This window comes from Bubalus bubalis, chromosome 2 (assembly GCF_019923935.1).
Source record: "Bubalus bubalis isolate 160015118507 breed Murrah chromosome 2, NDDB_SH_1, whole genome shotgun sequence".
Taxonomy (NCBI): Eukaryota; Metazoa; Chordata; class Mammalia; order Artiodactyla; family Bovidae; genus Bubalus; species Bubalus bubalis.
Window position 1 is genome coordinate 59,207,837 of NC_059158.1, and position 24,966 is coordinate 59,232,802.

Sequence of the window (24,966 nt, forward strand, 5' to 3'; positions counted from 1 at the left end):
AAATGACCTTTCTGCCACACAAGTATTGATTTAGAATTTATTGCATGTCAGACTCTGCTTTGGGTATAATGAAGGAAATGAGAATATATGCTCCCTGTTGACATGGAGCATGTAATTAGTGGAGTGTGCAAAAAACAAAAAATGTGGAATAATTAAAGTGCAGTGCAAAAATATATAATATATAATTAAATTTTAAATTAGACAATTCATGCCCTATGGGTAAAATTAAAGTGCATAAGAGAGACTGGGTTGTGATAGTGAATTTAGAGTTGGTCCTAAATGTTGGTTGAAATATATGTGAGAGGAGAAAACAGGGCATTTAAGATGAGACAAATGATGTGAGTTAAAGCACAGAAGCAGGAACAAGTACTGTAAACATGGAGAGAGCAATGAAAAGATTGGTCTTTTCAGAAAAGAGGTTGAATGCTCCCAATTGGGTGAAAATAAGTTAGGTTGAAATATTAATAACTTAACATGCAAATATTTCAAGTTGGCAGGAGAATTTATGCTTTCTGTCACAGAGAGTAGAAGATTATACAGAGGCGTGATAATTGGTTTTGTAGAGGAAAGAAATGGTGGACGCTAGGATGAACTGGAGACTCAAGAAGAATATTGATGTAGTCCAAGTGTGAGGTAAGTGCCCAGAAAAGGGTGATATGAAGTGGGAATGCAGTGAGAATGAAAAAGGGAAAGAGAAGATAAATAAATGATGGAAAGATCTGGGAAAAACAGAACGGGATAATATACTGACACAGTAACCTAGTTTTAAACTTTGCATTGTGTTTTTCCCTTTTTCTTTTCCTAGTCAAGTAAGTATTTGGTTCTGGGATCACTGTCTAAGGGAAGGGATATGGCTGATTGGAACCACAAAACGTGTCTTTTGTTTTAGAAATCTAAACCCCATAATGGAGGAAGGCTTTGTGAAATTGGTACAACAAAGGGAATGTGAATACAAAGGAAAGTGTCTTGGCTGGATTTCTGAAGGGAGAATTGCTTCGAGACTAGAAGAAAATAGATTAGGCTAGGAAGAGAAAGCCTGGGAGATTGAGGGCATCCTACAGATCTGACTGTTCAATTCTGCTTTCTGGCAGTGTCTTTGAGAGGATAGGATCTTGTAAGATGCTATCAAGGAAACAGCAACGTGAGGCTTTTAGCAGATGGAGACTGGGAAACTTTGTGGACACATTCCTGTGCTCTAAGAATGGGCAGGAAGGTGCCTCAGAAAGACCATAATCCCACGGCCTGAGGGACTTCTCTGCTGTAACCTTTATATGAGAAGTGACGTTAGGGCTGTGCGTTAGTTCCCCATCTTCCCCAATTCTTAACCTTACAAAATCCTTTACTCTTCTTTAAACCTCAACAAAATGCTGCAGAATTGGGGGAACCTTCAAAAAGACTCAAGGGGAAGCTTCAGCCTGACATTCAGACTCATAATAACAATTCACTGGAGTAATGGGAAATACATTTGCATTAATTGCATATCTGAATTTGTGGCCTCCATTTATCCCTGCTCTGATCCACTTTATTCCTTGTGAATATAAATCACGACTTTGTTAGAAAAGGATTAATCCACTAAATGTTAAAATCCTTTTTGGAAAATATTTCTTGTATTTTCTTTTTAAAAAATATTTATTCTTTTGACAAATAATTATGATAAGCTCCTAGTGGGAGTCAGTCTCTAGCAATATGGAAACACATAACACACAGGTACTAGCCTCAAAAAACTAAATGAGGAGGAAAATGTAAACAATGATTCTAACATAGGCTGTTTCAGATCCACTGTGTAATAATAATCCACTGTGGAGTAGATTAGAAAAAATATATTAATAATTAATAAATAGAATTCCTATATCCTATTATACATACCATATGTATAATTATGAACTAAATCTGGTGGTTGTATGAGAAGGGAGTAGTTTATTCACAAAAATATAATATTACATAAGAATTTATTGGCTAACAGCCTGGTTAGAACACTGTTCTTGGCTGAAGGAAGAACAGAAGGATGGGGTATATACTAAGGTAATTGTAAAAATCTTTCTAACTTTGAGGAATTTGGCATTTCATTTTGAGGGCAATGCATGCACATACATAAAACATGAGAGCAAGAGAGACTGGGGAAGATCAAGTTCAGTGTTTAAATAGCATCTGTTGGGAGTTTTCTGTAGGCAGTCAGAAAATGTGGTTGGAAGGCATTGAGAATGAAAAGGGAAAGGGAAGACAAGAGGTAAATGACAAAAAGTAGGCAAATGCCAGAGATACAGTTTTATGACTCATCTACAAATAAAATGCCATCAAGGAAGTATCTGAACTACTGAGGTCTAGTCACTAAGCTCTGGGAAATGCCCACAACCAAAGCTTTGAAGGGTAGAGGGGAGGATGAAGAGCCACCTGAGAGCAGAGAGGAGTGACCAATGACCATGTCAAGAATCAGGGTGAGAGGGCCTAATCAAACTTATAAGCTTTTGCACAGCAAAGGAAATCATGACAAGACAAAAAAACAACTCACAGAATAGGAGAATGGGAGAAAATATCTGCAAACAATATGATCAACACAGCTTAATTTCCAGTATATACAAACAGCTCATACAACTCAACAACAAAAAAAACAAACAACCTAAATAGACATTTCTCCAAAGAAGACATACAGATGCCAACAGATACGTGAAAAAATGCTCACCACTGCTAATTATTAGAGAAATGAAAATCAGGACTACAATGAGGTATCAATTCACTCCAGTCAGAATGGCCATGATTCAAAAGTCTACAAATAACAAATGCTGGAGAGGGTGTGGAGAAAAAGGAACCCTCCTATACTATTGGTGGGAATGTAAGTTGGTGCAGCCAGTGTGGAAAGCAGTATGGAGGTTCCTCAGAAAACTAAAAATAGAATTACCATATGATCCAGTAATCTACTGCTGGGCATATATCCAGACAAAACTGTGATTCAGAAAGATTAGCACTGCTACATTCACACCAGTGCTAGTCAAGACATGGAAACAATGTTTGGATATTGTCTATTAACAGATGTCTATTAACAGATGAATGGATAAAAAGATGTAGTACATATATACAATGGAATACTACTCAGCCATAAAAAAGAACAAAGCAATGCCATTTGTAACACCACTGATATAACTAGAGATTATCATACTAACTGAAGTAAGTTAAAAAAGGAAAGACAAATACAATATGATATCCCTTCTGTGGAATCTAAAATATGACACAAAGGAACCTAAATATGAAACAGAATCAGACTCACAGGCATAGAAAACAGCCTGTGGTTGCCAAGAGGGAGGGGGTTGGGGGGGATGGAGTGAGAAGTTGGGGTCAGCAGATGTAAGCTATTATATAGAGAGTAGATAAACAACAATGTCCTACCATATGGCACAGGGAATTATATCCAGTGGTGGTGGTGGGTTCAATTGTTAAGCCATGTCTGACTCTTGCCACTCCATGTACTGTAGCCCACCAGGCTCCTCTGTCCACCAGATTTCCCAGGCAGAAATACTGGAGTGGGTTGCCATTTCCTTCTCCAGGGGATCTTCCTGATGCAGGGATCTAGCTGTGTCTTCTGCATTGCAGGTGGTCTCCTGCATTGAAGGTGGATTCTTAATCACTGAGCTACCAGGGAAGCCTGAACTATATTCGATATCTTACAATAAACCATAATGGAAAAGAATATATTATAAAAAAGGATGTATATCTCTTTGCTGTACAGCAGAAATTAAACAAGTTTGTAAATCAACTACACTTCAATTTAAAAAAAGGAAAAAAGAAAGAAAGAAAAAAAAAGAATCAGGGTGAGGCAGTTCATGCAAGAGGAGAGTCTCCAATCATGAGTCAAATGCACTCCGGAGCGCTTGTAAAGAATAAGAACTGAGTCAGGCCAACCTGTGACACAAGTTGGAAATTTTGCTGAGAATATGAGACAGACCCTTTCATAGTTTTAGAAGCTTGAAGTCTCACAATTTTCTTTTCCTTCTTCCTTCCCTTCTTTTACCATGTTCCTTTTCTATTAGTTTTATTTCCTCAAGACATCGTTTTATCTTGATTTTACTTTATTTTCACCAAACTTAATTTTTTTGAATAAACAGTGCTTGCACATGGCAAAAATTACAATCCAAAAGCGACAAAAAGTTACACAGTATGTATTGTATTTTTACACATACATATTAGCCCAGTTCTTTCCCTAACAATTATTATGGGGATTTCCCTTCTTATCATATGTGGAGAACTGCCATGGTCTTTTTGGGCTGCACATTATTTCTCGTGTGGATATAGCATAAAATATTCTACCAGTCCTCTGCTGCTAGATGCTTTGGTTATTTCCAAGTTCAATTTCTGACAAACCATGCTGCAATTAATATCTTTATATATGATTCCTTGTGAACATGTGTGAAAATCTTTGTATAACTTTCTAGATATGCAGTTGCTGGTTTGACAGCTTGATCATTTTTATTAACATTAAGGCCTTAATTTGAAGTAGCATTTATTTTAGGTAATATGGCAACAGGGGACATGTAGTTGCCTCCAGAATTCAGTGTTTTTCAATTTGTTAGCTGGGTGGAAATCTCTAGAGTGAATGAGACTCCTGCAGCTCAAAAGTTGTTTGAGAGAAACTGAGGTAGTGAATCGCAAGGTGGAAATCTCATCAATGTGGCAGTGGCAGGAGTTCCAGAACTCTTATTCTGATATTAACCCCAGGATTTTAATTTCGTAAGTTTCCCGAGACATTACAGAAAGTCCTTTGTTTAAAATATTTCAAAGTCAGGAAAAGAAAACCAAGTCGTAGTTCAGAAGGTAGAGAAATTAGAAACATCTGGGAAGGTCGGTTGCAGACGCCGCTTGTGCTGACATGGAGATGTAATACCCAGGCGGTTGACTCCTCCAGTCTAATTCGGGTGAATAATATTTTCTCAGCAGTCTCCTGGCCACAGAGTATCAAAAAGCAATGGGAACATGCTGTAAAGTGCCTTGATGCCCAGAACAATTACACTCTGGAAACATTCTCTTGGCTGGCTGAATGTGACCCATGACCACAGCGCAGTTCATTCCATAAACAGAATTAGTCACAGAGTATATGTGGAACAAGACTCTTTGCAGGACTTTCTTGTGTTGACTTTCTTTGTGCATGACAAGATGTTAGGCCCTAATACTTTGGAATGATATTACCTTAAAATAGTAGGATGAAAAATACACAACACTTTGCTTTACTTAAGTATACAAGTACCATTTTCTCCATATGGTTATTGACTGTGTTCTTTTCAGAGCTATCTTATGAGTGAGGCCAGTCTAAGGGGGTCTATGCCTTTGGTTTTAATGTTTTGTTTTTTTTACTGTCTTAATATCATTAAAAACTTGCAAATTATGGGTATCTTAAGAAATATATTGATCTTCAGTTCAGCCTTGTACTTATGTGTCTTTCCGGTCCTTCTCTGACACCATGAGAGAAAATTAGTAATTTCACTTTCGTGCGATACATATGTACCTCAAATACTACCCAGTTGATTTACATGTCATTTTGTATTTTAATTTATTTATGTAGCTGTTTCCAATTAGACCTCTACTCCTCAGGTCTATTTTATTTTGTATTCCAGAGTGCCTAGGTTCATAGTAAGTAAAGAATAAATATTTATAACATGAATGAATCAGCCAGCTAATCATAGGCCATGAGGTACCTTGACATGAAACTCAACTTGACTACTAATAATAATTTTTCTCCTATGGGTGCAGTACTGCATTTGGTTTCCTTAAAACTTTTTTTTCACTAATCGATATTTCTAGGTTATTTTCTAAAGGCAAGTGTAAGTTTCTGAGTATTACTCTGAGAGCATCAGTATGTAATTCTGCAGTCAGGGTAGACCGATTTTGTGATGTCATTCTCAAAGTTTCTGCTGTATGATGGAGTCTGTTTGTTCCAACCGCAAGTTAGAATGTCTTTGTTTTCTACTGTACCTGGAGATTGTAACCCAAAGAATGTCCAAAATGGTGTATCAAATTAAGGAAGCTTCAAAAATGTTTCTTACCAGGAATCTCTTCTTTGAATTATTTGTGAACCATCATCATCAAAAAGTGTGTATCAAGCACTGACATCTGAGTACTATACCTGAGTACATCCCCAAGTACTATACCAGTTAAGCTGCAATGCCTACGCAGACCCAATCGATGTAATACACAATGTCCTATTTTTACAGGAGTCTTTTGAATTCTGTTCATTTGTCTGTAATTCTATTTGGTTTAAAATTGAATATGACTTTTAGTTATTGCCCACTCCTTTGTCACTTTTAATTTTTACCATACAATCCTGGAAAAAGCATTTTCTTGGATACTTTTTCCCTGCCTTGCCCTTTCATGTTTACATGAACTAGCCAAGTTTCATGTCTAAACCATCCTTTCTTTCTGTGAAAATATAGATGTATTAAGGTATCCCCAGATAAGACATAATGGTATTATAGCTTTTACGTTGCAAGAGGGCTAGGGGATGTGATCTAAAACATAAGTGAAGGTTTTATTCACAATAGAGAATGTTGGGTTATTTTGTTAGTAACTGAGTCCAGCTATGTTGTGTGGTCTTGAGAAAATTATTTCATGTTTCTGAGTTTCCATGTCCTTAAAATATGGTGAGGATTAGAAATAATATCTGTTGAGCATCTTGCAAAGCTGAAAGAGACTAGGCACTAAAAATGGCAGCTAATAGTAGAATCTACAGCTGCAAGAAAATGAGAGAAATAATTTTGTCTAAGCTTGGTATATATGTGACATGCACGCTGCCCTTCCACATTTGTATTGCTTACTGCAGACCCTGCTGGTCGGTCAGCAGCTTTTTCATTGAGTCTGGATGCCGCTTTGGGATTAGTTAAAAGCAGCCATTGCCAGTTAACCAAAACAGGAAAATGAGTTGAAATCCACTTTCCATCTCTCAGGTAGCCCAGGCCTTTAGTATTATGGAAGAGAAAACTGAGGCTCAGATAGACTATGGGATTTCCTCACGGTGACACGTTTAGTGAGTGGTCAGAATCCACATTAGAAGTCAGAACTCTTAATTCAGTTCTTCCTCGCTGCAAGGCCTTTTCATCCATCTTCTTTTATAATAACCAGGGATTCGGTATCAGTTGCCACCTTTTTTCTTGAGCAAATAAATTGACCCATGATTTTCATATTTATTAGTTTATGCAAATGAGCCCCACTGACCACTTTACACGGGAGATTATATGTAATTTTTAAAAGCCATGCTGTTTGATTCAAACCTTCTGTTCTATGGGCTTTCAGAAAAGAAAAAGCCTGAGGGTCAGCAGATGTTGAAGGAAGTATAATTAATGTAAACAATTAGATAATTAAGAAGAGATTTCCAAAGCAAGAGTAACTTCAGACATTTTCCACATACTCTCCTTTGATCATTTAACCTTTTTTTTTTTTTTCCTGGTATGGATATTATGCTGTAAACTTTGTGTTGGAGTCCACTGAAGCCGGCAACAGTTAATCCGTCCTTGTACTGCGGACGTGCTCATGCTTGCTGACAGCTACAGAATTAATTTGGATTTACTTAGCTAAAGGAAAACCAGGACGAGAAAAGCCAATATGAAGTCTCTTCTTCTCATCACTTATGTCTCCACCCCCACTGTTTTTTGTTTGTTTTAGTTACTTTTCCAAATATTCTCTCATTTTTCCCATGTTCTGTGTTCACTTAAGAAAGCTTCTAATAGCACAGATGACAAACAGGAGTTCCAGAAGCGCTGACGCATCACAGCAGAAGTCCAGTGGTTTGGCAGGAGACTTCACTTCAAAATGTTGAGACTGGCCATTTTCAAAGTAAGTCCACAGCAGCAGATGTCACTGTTGGTCTATTTTAACTTTGGGGTGCTTGACAAATAGTGTTTGCACATGAGCACATGAGCCCAGTAATCCCAAATTTTAGTTACCATGGTCTTGTGGGACACTTCATGCTTGTTTTTAGCTCCAATATAAGGGCCAATTTCTTACCCTTGGAACCTAATATAATTACACAGAACTTTTTTTTTTGAGATATAGTGTCGATTAAACTTTTATTTATTTTTTCGATTAAACTTTTAATGTTATGATTATGTATTTATACCACTGCCACTTTCCTTTTTTAATAGAGATCTTTTCCACAATGTCCAAATTTTCTTTGTTTCTTCCCTCTTTCTGCATGTCATTCCTTAAGCATGGGAGAGCGTTTACTTTTCTGCTCGTACATGCTTGTCTGTTCATGTATAAATCTCCACAGTCTTATATTCTCTAAGATACTTTCTTTAACATTAATATTCATGCTGTTAACTACAGTGCAATTGACATTCACTTTTCTGAGTAAAGAAGTTGTGTCAGTTATTTACCCACTGTCTCTGTGTCCTCCTTTTTGACTCTGTTCTGTGATGCTAGGGCTATGACTCTGCAAACTTCATTCCTCAGATTTCTTGGCTGGATTCTTGATGGCATTAGGCTGGGGCTTTGAAGGTATTGGAGGTGAGTAGCAGGAAAGGAGGTAAGACTTTCTGTTTTTGAATTTGACCATTCTTCTTGGCCTCAGTTCCAAAATGGCACTTTTCCTGAGCATCAGCTAGTGGCCACAGCTGTGGAAGTGACTCCAGCCTCCAGTTCCTTGTGGCTCTTCCAGAGCTAGTCTCACTGTATTCCCTCAGAGGAATTAGCAGCAGCTAGACCAAGCCCCTTCCTTAAAGCATCAAATCTGGGGACTTGTTCTAGTTCTTAGGTTCTGGTTTTCCCCTCCTTTCCCCTTTTGGTCCCCTAATCTCAGGCATTGTAGCTGCCTCCTGGGTTACCTCAGTGTTACCTTTTTGCTTAGTCTGTCCTGTAACACATGTGAAGACAATTCTTTCCATTAAATCCCTTCTGTTGAAATCCCTTCTATGTGGTTTTTTGACAAATATTTGATGCTTTTTAACTGTGGTGTTGGAGAAGACTCTTGAGAGTCCCTTGGACTGCAAGGAGATCCAACCAGTCCATCCTAAAGAAAACCAGTCCTGGATGCTCATAGGAAGGACTGATTTTGAAGCTGAAACTCCAATACTTTGGCCACCTGATGTGAAGAGCTGACTCATTTGAAAAGACCCTGATGCTGGGAAAGATTGAAGGCGGGAGGAGAAGGGGATGACAGAGGATGAGATGGTTCGATGGCATCACCGACTCAATGGACATGGGTTTGGGTAAACTCTGGGAGTTGGTGATGGACAGGGAGGCCTGGCGTGCTGCAGTTCATGGGGTTGCAAAGGGTTGGACACAAGTGAATGATTGAACTGAACTGAACTGATATCTATATATACATATATATGTAATATATATGTCATATATATCCTTTGCCCCCCAGGTGGCTCAGACAATAAAGAATCTGCCTGCAATGCTGAAGACCTGGCTTCGATCCCTGGATTGGGAAGATCGCCTGGAGAAGGGAATGGCTACCCACTCCAGTATTCTGGCCTGGAGAAGTCCATGGACAGAGGAGCCTGGAAGGCTATAGTCCATGGGGTTGCAGAGTCACATGTATATCACATGCATCATCACATACATATCACACATATCATATATATAACATACATACCACATGTATCACATGTACCACCACAAACATATCACATGTTAAAGGATATATATCACATGTATTTTCACTATGTGGTATGAAACATGCCATGTAAAACGTATGACACCTCCACAATCGAAAGCAAGAGTGGGTGTTAACACTGAGAGTAATATCTCCTTGAAAAAATATTTAATCATTGCCAGTGGAGTTCTAATTAGGTTTTATCCTAGTTCATACTCCATTTTACAGAAGGCACACCAAGACCAGGAGCGATGAAGAGACTTGCTCCAGGTCATACAAGCGAGTGGTTAGAAACCTGGAGCAGAACTGCATCTAATTTTCTTTCTTTTTCCTCAAGCTGACTTAGTTGCTCGTGACTTTACATGTATTCAGTGCAAAGGTTTGTTCCCTTTTGGCCAGAAATGAGCATAAATAAAGTAATTAATCTAGGATTTCTTTAATAATTATATTAACATATTATACTGAGAACTTTCATTTGGAAGGGACGTGTTGGAGAACTTGTTGCCTTTTGATGAAAGTCAATTACTTCTTTATACTGCACATGTATTCATTCATTTGTATTCTGTCAATTAGCTTATGATATATGTATTAACTTTTAATCTATAACAATGTGAGGTAATGACATGTGTCATTGCTCTAGTATCACTTTTGACTGTCTTAGATCTATTCCCGGAGAGAGAGAAAAGAACCATAGACTGTTGAAGACATCCAGATTACCTAATTCAGTGGTTCGCAAACCATAGTATGTACATTAGAACCATTTGGGAACTTGAAAATGCCTATGTCAGTGCCCACTCAGATCAGTGGCGTTGGAATCTCTGCGCATTGACACCAATGCCCACTGCAGACTAATCATATTATAATCTCTGTGGGTGAGGCATCCAGGATTGAGGGCCATTTGAGCAGAAGTTGGCAAATATTTTATGTAAAGGACTGGATTGTAAATATTTTTGGCTTTGGTAGTATCTATAATATATTTTGGAGAAGGAAATGGCAACCCACTCCAGTGTTCTTGCCTAGAGAATCCCAGGGACAGAGGAGCCTGGTGGGCTTCCGTCTATGGGGTCGCACAGAGTTGGACACGACTAACGTGACTTAGCAGCAGCAGCATAATATATTTGGCCTTATGAACTCTGTCACAGCTACTTGACTGTGCCATTTTAGCACGCAAGTAGCCACAGATAAACAAATGAACATGACTGTGTTCAAATAAAACTTTATTTATGGACACAAATTTAAAGTCATACCTTCCTGACCCCTGATCTCAAATAATTTCCCAGTTTTTGAAAAAAGAATTCAGCTCTATTGAGGTGTAAGTGACGTTTAAAATGGTAAGATATTTAAAGTGTACATTGTGGTGATGTGGCACACATGTACGCTGTGAAAGGATTCCCCCATCTATGTAGTTAATTAGCATAACTGTCACCTCACTTATTTACCTTTTTATGAGGACATTTAGGTTCTACTCTGTCAGCAAATTTTAATTATACAATACCGTGTAATCAACCCTAGTCACCGTGTTGCATGTTATGTCCTCAGAGCTTATTCATTTTTTAGCTGAAAGTTTATACTGTTTGACCAATCTCTCTCTATATCCTCCACCCGCTAGCTCCTGGTGACTGTTTTTGAATTCTCTGTTTCTATGAGTTTGACTTTTTTTGTTTCAAGATTCCACATATAAGTGTACCATGCAGTATTTGTCTTTCTAGTGCCCTTAAGTTACCTACAGTTACATAGTTGCAAATGGCAGGATTTCCTTTTTTTCATGGCAGAATAATATTCCACTCCATGTGTGTGTATCTGTCTGTCTGTTTCATATCTTCTTCTTTATTCGCTCCTCCATTGATGCACACTCAAGTTGTTCCATCTTGGCTGTTGTGGATATTGCTTCAGTGGACATGGGAGTGCAGATATATCTTTGATATCTGTTCATTTCCTTTGGAAATCTCTACTTTTTGACTTACTCTTCCAATTTTTAAATGTTAGAAACTAACTGCAAAAAGTCTAAAATACTGTGTAAGTCAAACTGAACATGTGTTTGGTCTGGACCCAGTTTACCATATCTCTGTAGAATCTGACCCGCAGAAGAATCAGGGGAGAGATGTGTGTGAAACCTGGGAAAGGAACCACATTTTCAAAGAGACTGTGTGTGAGGGAGATGCCATCTGTAAACGAGGGATGGAGAGTTGAGCTTGGGAGTAGAGTGGTGATGAGTCGCTTAAGGAGTCAAGGGAGATCAGGCCTTCCTCTATTAACATACCTATTACATGAAGGAATAGCTTTTATTTGGATAATGCTAAAGTGTTTTATAATATTATGGCTTTTCTCATGTCCATATCTTTATAGTTATTGTCAGGAAACAAACCTACAAGAACCATATATAGATGATGAAAATTATTAAAGACCAGGTGGCTTATTGTTTGGGACATGGGAGGGAGGGAAAGACAAGAATGTGGGAGCTGGTTGGGAGTAGAGAATAGGCCTTGGAGGTGAAGATACTGATCTGTAAATGGAGTGAAGTAGACTTAGATGAGTATGGGGAGAAAATACCTCATGAGTGATATTCAATACTTAGAACAGAAAGGGAGAACTGGGGCTAGACAAAAGTGGAGAATAGCCAGGAATCAAGTCCTGGTGGGCCGGGAGGTGACTTGGCAGTTTTGGTCAAAGTGAGATACTTGAACTGGGTGGCCAAGATCAGAGCCAGAACTATTGAATACAGAGCCAGGGATCTGGAGGCAGTTTGGAAGGATCTGCAAGGGGGACTATGCCAGGAATATATACCCCCTGGTATGGGCGTTTTCAAATGGGAAAACTGTTGAGTTCATAATACATATTATGTAACATAGTAATTCTTAATTGAATATCCGTTAAGTTAATGTTGAATTAGGAGTTAAACAAATTTAAAATCTGGAATTTTGTTTTAAAAAATGAAAACATCCAAACATACCATCTTTCCAACAAATGTTTTTTAAACAGATCTTTCAGCCAAGTTGCCTAAGAACAACACTTGACTAGAACTGCACGTCTTCAAACTGTCTACTGCAGAATGGAAACAGGAACCTCTGGGAATATCTATGAGTCATAAAATGTTATAAGGAACTTTCCAAAGACCTTTTTTTCTTTTTTTGCTAAAATGGAGAGTTCTAATCTCAAATTGGCAGGCTTTCCTGGCGGCAATGTACATTGTTTACTTTGATTGCTTCTCAGCTGTGCTGCATGACCTTAGTTCATCAACTTTTTGATATATTGTAGCAGAAGAGTTGCATAATATGACAAGATTGTAATTCCTTCTTTTTTTCTACTCTCTTAAAACAGATAAAAATCAGGATCCATATCTATGCTTCCTCTGTGAGGAAGTTTAATTCAACTGTCTTTGAAGAAAGTAGTTCACATTACTCCCATAATTTTGAAAGCTTATAGTACTGGTAATTGGAGACATATGCTTTCATTTCATTATAAAAAGGATGTAAAAAGCACTTCATAATGTTTCCAGAAAGGAGTATTTCTGTGCGCGTGTGTGCATGTGTGTACTGAGGTTATTTGCTGCTAAGTCACTTCAGTTGTGTCCGACTCTGTGCGACCCCATAGATGGCAGCCCACCAGGCTCCCCTGTCCCTGGGATTCTCCAGGCAAGAACACTGGAGTTGGTTGCCATGTCCTTCTCCAATGCTTGAAAGTGAAGAATGAAAGTGAAGTAGCTCAGTTGTGTCCGACTCTTAGCTACCCCATGGACTGCAGCCTACCAGGCTCCTCTGCCCATGGGATTTTCCAGGCAAGAGCACTGGAGTGGGGCGCCATTGCCTTATTTAATCTAGTTTAAATATTGCAGTTTGAATTTGGCAAAATGCAAGTACAAATACATATCATATAAACATAGTTATCAAAGTTAAGAATGAACCAAAAAATAGGCCACAGAAGAAGAGTACCTAATCCTTAGTCCATAAATTCAAAATTCTTCTGAATCTAAATTCTTTGATATTTTATGGAGTCTGAGTAATTTGTAAAATTGATATATTGCTTAGATATGTTCTCTGTTTTAGTTCTTAAAATAGAGTTATACTTTATTTAATGTGAACATTTTAAGTTTATAGTTCAAAAGGTTTTCAACTCTGTGTAGTCACCACCCAAATCAATATAAAATATTTCCATCATCCACAAAGCTTCCCTGTGCCCCTTTCTAGGCTTTTTTCCTACCCTCCTCCATATACCAGAAAGAACAATTAGTTTTGCATGTTCCTGGACTTCATATAAGTTAAATCTTATAGTATATACTCTTTTGGGTTTGGTTTCTTTGACCCAATGTGTTTTAAAGATTTATCCATATTGTTCCATGTATCAATATCCTTTTTTGATTAGAGTTATCGAGATCAGGGCTGGGATTTCTTTGGAAGGAATGATGCTAAAGCTGAAACTCCAGTACTTTGGCCACCTCATGCGAAGAGTTGACTCATTAGAAAAGACTCTGATGCTGGGAGGGATTGGGGGCAGGAGGAAAAGGGGATGGCAGAGGATGAGGTGGCTGGATGGCATCACTGACTCGATGGACATGAGTTTGAGTGAACTCTGGGAGTTGGTGATGGACAGGGAGGCCTGGTGTGCTGTGATTCATGGGGTTGCAAAGAGTTGGACACGACTAAGTGACTGAACTGAACTGAACTGAACTGATCCTTATAATCTATAAGTCTTTTGTTAGATAAATATTTTCTGAACATTTTCTTCTAGTTTCTGTATTGTCTCTTTCCTTATTGGTTTCTTTTATTGACTGATAAATTATTCACATAGCATCAAATTTAGAATAAATCCCATATCCATTATCATTTACTCCCCATTTTCTCCTTCTCCTCCAGGCCCTGGCAATTGCTGATATATTTTTTGTCTCTATGGATTTGCCTGTTCTGGACAGAGGATACATATGAAATCATACAATCTGTGGCCTCTTGTGTGTGGCTTCTATTTATCAGTCGATGGATAGTGTGTTGTCTCTACTTTTTTTGGCTGTTAAGAATAATATTGCCATGAATATCCATGTATAAGTTTTTATGTAAAGATATATTTTCAGTTCTCCTGAGTATATTCCTACTATAGACTGATTCGTGTTCTCCCAACATTCGTATGTTGAAATCCTAATCTCTAATATGATGGCATTTAGAAATGGGGCCTCTGGGAAGTGATTGGCTCTTGAGGGTGGAGCCTTTCTTATGAGGGATTAATGCCCTTAAAAAGAGACAAGAGCATTTGCTTCCTACCTCTCCTTCAGGTCACAAGAGTATACAGAACAAAAGTGGCCGTCTCCCAGCCAGAAAGCAGGTTCTCATCAGACACCGGATCTGCTGGTGCCTTGATCCTGGACTTCCCGGCTTGCAGAGCTGTAAAAAATAATGTTTATTGTTTAAGCCAACCAATCTATGGTGTTTTTGTTATATTAGCCTGAACTAAGATAATTACTTAGAATTGAATTATGAGCAATTCCGTATGGTAACTGTCTGTTGAACTTTTTGAGGAAGTGACAAACCTTCCTACACCAACTATACTATTTTACGTTTTCACCAACAATGTGTGAGGGTTCTAATTTCTCCATAGCCTTGCAAACCATTGCTATTGACCGTTTTTTAAAATTAGAGTTACTACTATGGTTTTGATTTGCATTTTTCTAATGACTAATAAGCACCTATTCATGTGCTTATTGACCACTTCTGTATCCTCTTTGGAGGAATATCCATCCAGATCTTTTGCTTATTTAAAAGTTTCTTTTTTTTTTTTTTTAGAAATCAAAGAGGACACTAACAGATGGAGAAATATACCATGTTCATGGATTGGAAGAATCAATATAGTGAAAATGAGTATACCACCCAAAGCAATCTATAGATTCAATGCAATCCCTATCAAGCTACCAACAGCATTCTTCACAGAGCTAGAACAAATAATTTCACAATTTGTATGGAAATACAAAAAACCTCGAATAGCCAAAGCGATCTTGAGAAAGAAGAATGGAACTGGAGGAATCAACCTACCTGACTTCAGGCTCTACTACAAAGCCACAGTTATCAAGACAGTATGGTACTGGCACAAAGACAGAAATATAGATCGATGGAACAAAATAGAAAGCCCAGAGATTAATCCACGCACATATGGACACCTTATCTTTGACAAGGGAGGCAAGAATATACAATGGATTAAAGACAATCTCTTTAACAAGTGGTGCTGGGGAAACTGGTCAACCACTTGTAAAAGAATGAAACTAGAACACTTTCTAATACCATACACAAAAATAAACTCAAAATGGATTAAAGATCTAAACGTAAGACCAGAAACTATAAAACTCCTAGAGGAGAAGATAGGCAAAACACTCTCCGACATACATCACAGCAGGATCCTCTATGACCCACCTCCCAGAATATTGGAAATAAAAGCAAAAATAAACAAATGGGACCTAATTAACCTTAAAAGCTTCTGCACATCAAAGGAAACTATTAGCAAGGTGAAAAGACAGCCTTCAGAATGGGAGAAGATAATAGCAAATGAAGCAACTGACAAACAACTAATTTCGAGAATATACAAGCAACTCCTACAGCTCAACTCCAGAAAAATAAATGACCCAATCAAAAAATGGGCCAAAGAACTAAATAGACATTTCTCCAAAGAAGACATACAGATGGCTAACAAACACATGAAAAGATGCTCAACATCACTCATTATCAGAGAAATGCAAATCAAAACCACAATGAGGTACCATTTCAGGCCAGTCAGAATGGCTGCTATCCAAAAGTCTACAAGCAATAAATGCTGGAGAGGGTGTGGAGAAAAGGGAACCCTCTTACACTGTTGGTGGGAATGCAAACTAGTACAGCCACTGTGGAGAACAGTGTGGAGATGCCTTAAAAAACTGGAAATAGAACTGCCTTATGATCCAGCAATCCCACTGCTGGGCATACACACTGAGGAAACCAGAAGGGAAAGAGACACGTGTACCCCAATGTTCATCGCAGCACTGTTTATAATAGCCAGGACATGGAAGCAACCTAGATGTCCATCAGCAGATGAATGGATAAGAAAGCAGTGGTACATATACACAATGGAGTATTACTCAGCCATTAAAAAGAATACATTTGAATCAGTTCTAATGAGGTGGATGAAACTGGAGCCTATTATACAGAGTGAAGTAAGCCAGAAAGAAAAACACCAATACAGTATACTAACGCATATATATGGAATTTAGAAAGATGGTAACAATAACCCTGTGTACAAGACAGCAAAAGAGACACTGATGTATAGAACAGTCTTATGGACTCTGTGGGAGAGGGAGAGGGTGGGAAGATTTGGGAGAATGGCATTGAAACATGTAAAATATCATGTATGAAACGAGTTGCCAGTCCAGGTTTGATGCACGATACTGGATGCTTGGGGCTGGTGCACTGGGATGACCCAGAGGGATGGAATGGGGATGGAGGAGGGAGGAGGGTTCAGGATGGGGAACACATGTATACCTGTGGTGGATTCATTTTGATATTTGGCAAAACTAATACAATTATGTAAAGTTTAAAAAATAAAATAAAATTAAAATAAATAAATAAATAAAAGTTTTTTTTTTTAATTGTTGTGCTATGAGAATTTTCTTTATATATTCTGGATACCAGACCCTTGTTAGATACATGGTTTGCAAATATTTTCTCCCATTTTTTAGATTGTAGTTTTACTTTCTTTATAGTGCCCTTTGAGGCACAAAAGTTTTAGTTTTGATAAAGCCTTTATTGTTGTTCAGTCACTAGCTCATATGTGACTCTTTGTGACCCCATGGACTCAACATGCCAGACTTGCCTGTCTTTCACTCTCTCCCGGAGCTTGCTCAAATTCATGTCCATCCAACCGTCTCATCCTCTGTTGCCCACTTTTCATTCTGCCCTCAATCTTTCCCAGCATCAGGGTCTTTTCTAATGAGTCAGCTTTTGCATCAGGTGGTCAAAAGATTAGAGCTTCAGCTTCAGCATCAGTCCTTCCAATGAATAGTCAGAACTGATTTCCTTTAGGTGACTGGTTTGATCTCCCTACAGTCCAAAGGACTCTCAAGAGTCTTCTCCAACACCACAGTTTGAAAGCATCAATTCTTTGGTGCCTAGGCTTCTTTGTGGTACAACTCTCACATCTGTACATGACTACTGGAAAAACCATAGCTTTGACTATATGGATATTCTTGGCAAAGAGATGTCTCTGCTTTTTAATATGCTGCCCAGGTTGGTCATAGCTTTTCTTCCAAGGAGCAAGCATCTTTTAATTTCATGGCTGCAGTAACTGTCTGCAGTAATTTTGGAGCCCAAGAAATTAAAATCTGCCACCGTGGCCATTTTTTCCCCATCTATTTGCCATGAAGTGATGGGATTGGATGCCATTATCTTGGTTTTTTGAATGTTGAGTTTTAAGCCAGCTTTTCCACTCTCCTTTTTCACCTTCATCAAGAGACTCTTTAGTTGCTCTTCACTTTATACCATAAGAGTAGAATCATCTGCATATGTGAGGTTGTTGATATTTCTGTCACAATCTTGAGTCTAACGTGTGCGTCACCCAGCCTGGCATTTCCCATGATGTACTCTGCATATAAGTTAAATAAGCAGGGTGACAATATACAGTTTTGATGTACTCCTTTCCCAGTTTTGAACCAGTCCATTGTTCCATGTCCGGTTCTAGCTGTTGCTTCTTGACCCACATATAGGCTTCTCAGGAGGCAGGGAAGGTGGTTTGGTATTCCCATCTCTTTCAGAACTTTTCACAGTTTTTTGTGATCCACACAATCAAAGGCTTTAGTGTAGTCAATGAAGCAGAAGTAGGTGTTTTTCTGGAATTCCCTTGCTTTTTCTATGATCCAACAGATATTGGCAATTTGATCTCTGGTTCCTATGCTTTTGTCAACACAACTTGTAGATCTGGAAGTTCTTGGTTCATGTACTGTTGAAGCCTAGCTTGAAGGATTTGAGCATTACCTTGCTAGCATGTGAAATGAGCATAATTGTGTGGTAGTTTGAATGTTCTTTGGCTTTGTCCTTATTTGGGATTGGAATGAAAACTGGCCTTTTCCAGTCTGTGGGCACTGCTGAGTTTTCCAAATTTGCTGGCATATTGAGTACAGCACTTTAACAGCATCATCTTTTAGGATTTGAAATAGCTCAGCTGAAATTCCATCACCTCCACTAGCTTTATTCATAGAGATGCTTCCTAAGGCCCATTTGACTTCATACTCCAAGATATCTGGCTCTGGATGAGAGGCCATACCAGTGTGGTTATCCTGGTCATTAAGACCTTTTTTGTACAGTTCTTTGGTGTATTCTTGTCACCTCTTCTTAATCTCTTCTGCTTCTGTTAGGTAGGTCCTTGCCATTTTCTGTCCTTTATTGTGCCCATCTTTGCAAGAAATGTTCTCTTGGTTTCTCTAATTTTCTTGAAGAGATTTCTAGTCTTTCCCATTCTATTGTTTTCCTCTATTTCTTTGCATTGTTCACTTAAGAAGGCTTTTTATCTCTCCTCGCTATTCTTTGGAAGTCTGAATTCAGTAGGGTATATATTTTTCTTTCTCCTTACCTTTTGCTTCTCTTTTTTTCTTAGCTATTTGTAAGTCCTCCTTAGACAATCAGTTTGCATTCCTGCATTTCTTTACCTTTGGAATGGTTTTGATCACAGTCTCCTGTACAATGTTATGAATCTCTGTCCGTAGTTCTTCAGGCACTCTATCAGATCCAATCCCTTGAATCTATTTGTTAAAGCTTAGTTTTCTTTTGGTTGCTTGTATTTTAGATTTTATGTCTAATTAACCATTGCCTAATCCAAAGTCACAAAGGTTTACATCTACAGTTTCATAGTTTTATCTTATCTCTTAAATCTAGGTCATTGATCAGTTTTGAATTATTTTTTATACATGGTATGAGGCACAATTGCAGTTTGATTCTTTTGCATGTAGTTATCCAGTTGTCCCAGTACCATTTATTGAATAGATTCTTTTCTTTCCTCATTGAATTGTCTTGGTCCCCTTGTTGGAAATCAATTGCTTATGAGCGATTACAATAATTTGAGCAATAAATACAATAAATATGAGTTTATTTCTGGACTCTGAATTTCATTCCAGTGATATGTATGTCCATCTGTATGCCAGTGCCATGCAGTTTTGATTACTTTGAAAGTGAAAGTGAAAGTTGCTCAGTCGTGTCTGACTCTTTGTGACCCCATGGACTATACCCCATGGAATTCTCCAGGCCAGAATACTGGAGTCGAGTAGCCTTTCCCTTCTCCAGGGGATCTTCCCAACCCAGGGATCGAACCCAGGTCTCCAGCATTGTGGGCGGATTCTTTACCAGCTGAGCCACAAGGGAAGACCAAGTATACTGGAGTGGGTAGCCTATCCCTTCTCCAGCAGATCTTCCTGACCCAGGAATTGAACGGGGGTCTCCTGCATTGCAGGCAGATTCTTTACCAACTGAGCTATGAGGGAAACCCCTTTGATTACTTTAGCTTTGTGTTATTGGTTTCTTTTGCTCGACATTTTCAATTTAATGAATCTTTAACTTTGGATGATTATGATGAAACTGAGATAAAATTTTAATTTTTCCTTTTCTTATGGTTAATATGTTTTGGGTAACTAATATTTGTCTCCCTAAGGTCATGAATATGTTTGCTTACTTTTTCTTCTAGAAGTTTTGTGCTCTACATTTTATAGCTAGATCAATGATCAGTAATGAGTTGATTTTTTACATATAGTGTGAAGTAAATGTAAAGACTTATTTATTTTTCCATGTGCATGTAACATTGTTGTAGTACAATTAATTGAATAGACTATAATTTCCTCCATTATATTATCTTGAGACCTTTTTTGTAAACCAGTTGACCATATGTGTGTGTTCTATTTATGAACTCTATTCTGTTCCATTGATAGATACATCTGTCTTCTTGTGAATACTACATGATATTTGTAGCCTTGAAATCAGATAATGCAAGATGTTAATTTTGTTTTCTTCTCTTTTAACATTTTTTTGTTTCTTCTAGGTCCTTTGTCTTTGCATACACATTTTAAAAATTCCTTGTCATTTTCTACAAAATCATCTACTGAATAATTAACTGAAATTTCACTAAATCTATCCATCAATTTGATGATAAAGAGAATCTATTAATACAAATTTCTCTCCTTGTTTTATGAACATAGTATGTTTTCACATTTTTTTAGATCTTTAATTTTAGGAATAGTTTTTATTTTTTAGTGTAAAGATCTTGTGTGTTTTTTTTTAGATTTAGTCTCAGGTATGTGATAGTTTTGATGCTATTGTGAATGGTATTGTTTTTAAATATTATTTTCTAATTATTTGCTTATAGTATTTAAATATTATTAATTTTTGTATACCAATCTTATATTCTGAGACTTTGCTAATTCATCTGTTAGTCCTAGTACATTTTTGGAGGATCTCTAGGGTTTTATTCATATACCACCATGTTATCTGTAAATGCTGGTCGGTTTTACTTTCTTTCTATTCTGGCTATTTTGTCTTTTTGCACTAAAGACTTCCAGTTTTGTACTGTAAAGAAATGGTGAGGCTAGTTATCTTTACTATAATCCCAGTTGTAGGGTGACACCTTTCAGTGTTTCACTGTTATGAAAAATGTTAATTCTTTTCATAACTCTTTTTATCAAATTTGGTGAATTACTATCTATTCCTAATTCACTGAGAATTTTAAGTTTCAAATTAGTGTTAAAATTTTTTGATTATTTTGAATCTATTGAGATGAGTGCCATTCTTTTTGAATTTATCCAAATCAGGTAGGGTTCTCCAAAAATAGAATGTATATATCTATCTATCTATATAGATATATAGACAGATATACAGACAGACAGGTAGATAGGTATAGAGAGATTACAAAGAACTAACTCACATGATTATGGAGGCTGAGAATCTTATAATATGCCATCTGAAATTTGGATATCCAAGAAAACTAATGGTGTACTTCTAGTCCTAGTTCAAAGGCCTGAGAATCAGGAGAGGCTATGGTGTAAATTTCAGTCTGAGGGCAGGAGAAGATGAATGTTCCAGCTCAAGCAGTCAGGCAGAGAAAGAATGAATTCTGCCTTCCTTTTTCTGTTCTATTCAAGCTCTCAAGGATGAGAAAGTAGAAAGAGAAATTAAGGAAGCAATTCCATTCACCATTGCAACGAAAAAAATAAAATACTTAGGAATATATCTACCTAAAGAAACTAAAGACCTATATATAGAAAACTATAAAACACTGATGAAAGAAATCAAAGAGGACACTAATAGATGGAGAAATACACCATGTTCATGGATCGGAAGAATCAATATAGTGAAAATGAGTATACTACCCAAAGCAATCTATAGATTCAATGCAATCCCTATCAAGCTACCAACGGTATTTTTCACAGAGCTAGAACAAATAATTTCACAATTTGTATGGAAATACAAAAAACCTCAAATAGCCAAAGCAATCTTGAGAAAGAAGAATGGAACTGGAGGAATCAACCTGCCTGACTTAAGGCTCTACTACAAAGCCGCAGTCATCAAGACAGTATGGTACTGGCACAAAGACAGAAATACAGATCAATGGAACAAAATAGAAAGCCCAGATATAAACCCACGCACCTATGGACACCTTATTTTTGACAAAGTAGGCAAGAATATACAGTGGAGAAAAGACAATCTCTTTAACAAGTGGTGCTGGGGAAACTGGTCAACCACTTGTAAAAGAATGAAACTAGAACACTTTCTAACACCATACACAAAAATAAACTCAAAATGGATTAAAGATCTAAACGTAAGACCAGAAACTATAAAACTCTTACAGGAGAACATAGGCAAAACACTCTCTAACATACATCACAGCAGGATCCTCTATGACCCACCTCCCAGAATATTGGAAATAAAAGCAAAAATAAACAAATGGGACCTAATTAAAATTAAAAGCTTCTGCACAACAAAAGAAACTATTAGCAAGGTGAAAAGACAGCCTTCAGAATGGGAGAAAATAATAGCAAATGAAGCAACTGACAAACAACTAATCTCAAAAATATACAAGCAACTCCTACAGCTCAATTCCAGAAAAATAAACGACCCAATCAAAAAATGGGCCAAAGAACTAAATAGACATTTCTCCAAAGAAGACATACAGATGGCTAACAAACACATGAAAAGATGCTCAACATCACTCATTATCAGAGAAATGCAAATCAAAACCACAATGAGGTACCATTTCAGGCCAGTCAGAATGGCTGCTATTCAAAAGTCTACAAGCAATAAATGCTGGAGAGGATGTGGAGAAAAGAGAACCCTCTTACACTGTTGTTGGGAATGCAAACTAGTACAGCCACTATGGAGAACAGTGTGGAGATTACTTAAAAAACTGGAAATAGAACTGCTTTATGACCCAGCAATCCCACTGCTGGGCATACATACCAAAGAAACCAGAATTGAAAGATACATGTGTGCCCCAATGTTCATTCCAGCACTTTTTATAATAGCCAGAACATGGAAGCAACCTAGATGTCCATCAGCAGATGAATGGATAAGAAAGCTGCGGTTTATATACACAATGGAGTATTACTCAGCCCTTAAAAAGAATACATTTGAATCAGTTCTGATGAGATGGATGAAACTGGAGCCTATTATACAGAGTGAAGTAAGCGATAAAGAAAAACACCAATATAGTATACTAACGCATATATATGGAATTTAGAAAGATGGTAATGACAACCCTGTACGTGAGACAGCAAAAGAGACACAGATGTATGGAACAGTCTTTTGAATTCTGTGGGAGAGGGACGTGGGGATGATTTGGGAGAATGGCATTAAAACATGTGTAATATCACATAAGAAACGAATCGCCAGTCCAGGTTCAATGCAGGATACAGGAAGCTTGGGGCTGGTGCACTGGGATGGCCCAGAGGGATGGTATGGGGAGGGAGGTGGGACGGGGGTTCAGGATGGAGAACACATGTACATCCGTGGTGGATGCATGTTGATGTATGGCAAAACAAATACAATATTATAAAGTCAAAAAAAAATTAACCATTACAATGTCTTTCATTTATTTCAGAAAATTCTTAACCATTATTATTTAAAATAAATATTTCCTATTTTTTTCTCCCCTCTTCTACTGGGACTTCAAGTGAGTGAGTGTACATCTCTGTCATGTCTGACTCTTTGCGACCCCATGGATTATATAGTCCATGGAATTCTCTAGGCCGGAATACTGGAGTGAATAGTTGTTCCCTTCTCCAGGGGATTTTCCCAACCCAAGGATCGAACCCAGGTCTCCTGCATTGAAGGTGGATTCTTTACCAGCTGAGCTACCAGGGAATCCCTCTGGGACTTCAAACTACACATATTGTATAATGTGTGCACATAATGTATAATGAGTCCATATTTTGCTTGCTCTCTTTAGGCTTTAAACATTCTTTTTTCTCTTTTTGCTCAGTTGATTCATTTTTCCTGTACTTAAGTTCACTGATCCTTTCTCTGTTCTATAAATCCTGCTGTTATGGTCATCACATGACTTCTTCATTTCTGATTTTGTATTTTTCAATTCTGCAATTTTCATTTGATTCTTTTATACTTTCCATATTTTTGTGCTAATTACCTACATTTTCTCACAAATTGGCCCTAAATCCCTTAATATATTTATTATATTATTTAAAAATTCTTGTATGGTTCTGACATCTGTGTCTTCTGAAAGCTGATTTCTACTGACCGTTTTTCTTTAATTCTGGTTCATATATTCCTGTTTTATACATGTCTCAAAGTATGTATGCCAGTATTGTTGAACTCTTAGTTTCTGCTTGTGTGAGTTCTTTATTTCTCTTTTAATTATAAATGATAATCTTGCTAAGTAGAATATCCTAGGTTTCAGATTTTTCTCTTTTAGCACCCTAAGTATATCATGCCACTTCCTTTTGCAGTTTCTGCAAAAAATTCAGCTGATAGCCTTATGGGGGTTCCCTTGTCTATGACTCTGTTTTTCTCTTGATGATTTTATAATTCTCTCTTTAACTTTTGCCTTATTAGTTAGGATATTTCTTAGTGTGGGTCTGTTTGGGTTCATCTTTTTTGGGATCCTCTGTGCTTCCTGTATCTTGATTTCTGTTTCTTTCTTTGGGTTTGGGTCATTTTCAGCCATAATTTAATTAAGTATATTTTTGGCCCCTTTCTCTCTCTCTTCTCCTTCTGAGACTCCTAAAATGTGAATTTTGGTATGCTTGATGGTATCCCAAAGGTCCCTTTCATTTTTTAAAATTTGTTTTTATTTTTGCTGTTCTGATTGTGTGATATCCACTCTTCTATTTTCCAGATCACTTATACGTTCTTCTGTGTCACCTAGTCTGCTGTTCATTCCTTCTAGTGTGTGTTTCA

General features: G+C 37.5%; 1 long non-coding RNA gene across 1 annotated transcript; it reads left to right on the forward strand.

The window, feature by feature from the left end:
• Positions 1 to 207: 207 nt before the first annotated feature.
• On the forward strand, positions 208 to 13,145 carry LOC102404092. Its single transcript, XR_003106006.3, has 4 exons — positions 208 to 633; positions 7,693 to 7,812; positions 8,431 to 8,484; positions 9,347 to 13,145. It is a non-coding gene; the product is annotated as an uncharacterized LOC102404092 (long non-coding RNA).
• Positions 13,146 to 24,966: the final 11,821 nt, after the last annotated feature.